Genomic DNA, 2,600 nt, shown 5'->3' on the forward strand with positions numbered 1-2,600 from the left:
TTTTGATGGCCGAAATAAGGACGATCGTCTAAATAGGCTACTCGGAAAGTATACAAATGAGCAAAATCAATTCAATTACTTGGGTAACATATAATATAAATTAATCACTTTTTGGTAATCTAATTTAAAGTTAATAATATTGTTTAAAATATTAATTTAAAACTAAAAATTATTAAAAAAAATTGNAAGTTAATAATATTGATTAAAATATTAATTTAAAACTAAAAATTATTAAAAATATTAAACTAAAAAAAAAAAACACAAAATCATTGCATATTTTTATTTTTGGAACAATATTACTATTACAATATTAACCCAACCTCATCCGAATAATATTTCATTATAATTCTAGTGACCTAATCACCTAATCAAACATTTTCATTGCCTCCTTTATATTATCTTTGTAATTATTTACATTTTTATTTAGTTTTAAGTGTTCTATAAACATATCCCTATTTTGTATGTCGTTTTACGTAATATTAATTCAAATTTCGCATTGTAGTTTATAAAGTCCCAAATTTCCATCTTCTTCTACTTTATCCTTTGGATTATTACTCATAGTTGATCAAAAGTAATTTTCTGGAAAAATAGTCAATATAAATTTGAACATGATTATGAACGTGTGAATGACCATGTTTATTAATAACGAGGAAGCGGAACTTGACGACGGTACGATTAGCATAGTAACGAAATTGTGGAAATGGGGAATTTTGATGGCGTTAAATTGAGGCAGTAAAGGTGGGCTAATTGTAGTTATCGTGAGTATTTCATATTGCTAGGAAGGGGTACAATTGCTATTTGGCTTAGTATTCGTTAGTAGTTCTACCATTTCAACTTATCCTTTCATCCTCCTGTAACATCACATTTAAAATGCCTTTATTCTTTTCATTTTTTCTCTTGCATGAGTACATGTCATGCATCCATACAACATGATGCTCCAGATGTATATTTTTAGTAGATTCTTTCTAATATTAACGTCAATGTTTTTTGAAGTAAAAACACTTTTTTTCTTATTAAATGCCACCTTAGTTTGGTATATTCTCTTTATAATTTCCTTTTTGAATCCCCTCTCTGAGCTTATAGTGCTACCCAAATATAAGAAATCTTCTACTTGTTCTACAGATTCATCGTTCTTTAATTTTATTCTTGTTTTTGTGTTATTGTCTTTACTATATACTAGGACTTTCGTCTTCTCTGCGTTTATTTTCATATGTAAATCTTTTTTCCATCACCTAATCCAATGTTCCTAAAATCTTTATAAAGTCTAATGAGTTTAAATAATTCATTCACCGTATTTTCTCCTGTTTCCTTCCAAAGCTTGGCTTGGATCTCATCTATTCATATCTATTCATACCGCTTTCTTTGACTTTAAGTCTTATAATACTTTGTCAAATTCTTCTCTTAGTATCGGAAGTTCTTCATACTCTTCATCTTGCTCCATAGCATTTATTTATTCTTAACCTGTGACAACTAGTTCTCTTCCGTCATATAGTGCTTTTATGTATTCGTTCCATTTATCTACAATCTGTTCCTGCTCATAAATAATTATTTATGGAAAATTACAATTTTCCATTTTTATTTTCTATTGCTCCACATTTGGGTGTACTTACTCCAAAGAACTTTTTTACTGTTTTATATGCTTCTTCACTTTTGTCCATTCTCATCAAAATGTATATTTGCTCACATTTTTCTTGTAGATATTTTTCTTTTGTTGCTTTTGATTTCCTTAGAATTATGTTTATTAAAGTTCTATATTTTCTTTGATATTCATCAGTATTTAAGTTTTTATATTTTATTCTCTCTTATATCATTTCAATTATCTCTTGCGTTTTCTATTGCTTTCTGAGTAGTATGCTTTTTGCTTCTGTCATTGTTTCATTAACAGAATTTGTAGTTGTTTTTCTCAGATAAGTCCATCTAATGTTAATGTCTTGTTCTTCTTGTATTTTAATTTTATTTGTGTAATCTTTACACTTTTCATTTACTTTTTCTTCCTTAAATTTATTGGTTTGCCATTAAAAATGACAGGTTTATAAAAAACCTGAAGTTATTTTTGCCACCTTTGCGTGTGCTGAAGACTGGGATTGATTGTGGACCTTTGCGTCCAATTAAGTGTGTTTTATACACCGCAATAAACTTTTATAGTTATCGGTTTATTATTTTTTCTTTTTGTCACAGTGCATTATTAGATAAATTTCTAATAAAGAAAATAACTGTTCGATAACAACTTTAAATTAATATTTCAGAAGTTCATAGCAATTTAAAGTTGATAGATGCTGCTATTTTTATATCAAATCATTTCCCGGCCGTACTCTCCCTCTCATCAAAATATAAATATATCAATAATTCCTGAAATACTAGTCCAAAAGAATCATTTTCTTAATAAAATCATTATTTAATAAATAAAAGAAGTTGCCGTTTAATTATTTATTACGAAGAATTTACGTTTGTCAAAAGTGACTTGGTAAATACTATAGTATATATTCTATTCTATTATATTTTTTTATATTATTATATTGTATACAGGGTGATATTTTTATCATAACCCACTCAATTACTTGCAGAATAATAATAATTTAAACATTTTTTTTTTTTATTAT

The sequence above is a fragment of the Daktulosphaira vitifoliae genome, unplaced genomic scaffold (genome assembly GCF_025091365.1).
Source record: "Daktulosphaira vitifoliae isolate Bord-2020 unplaced genomic scaffold, ASM2509136v1 Scaffold_1, whole genome shotgun sequence".
NCBI classification, from domain to species: domain Eukaryota; kingdom Metazoa; phylum Arthropoda; class Insecta; order Hemiptera; family Phylloxeridae; genus Daktulosphaira; species Daktulosphaira vitifoliae.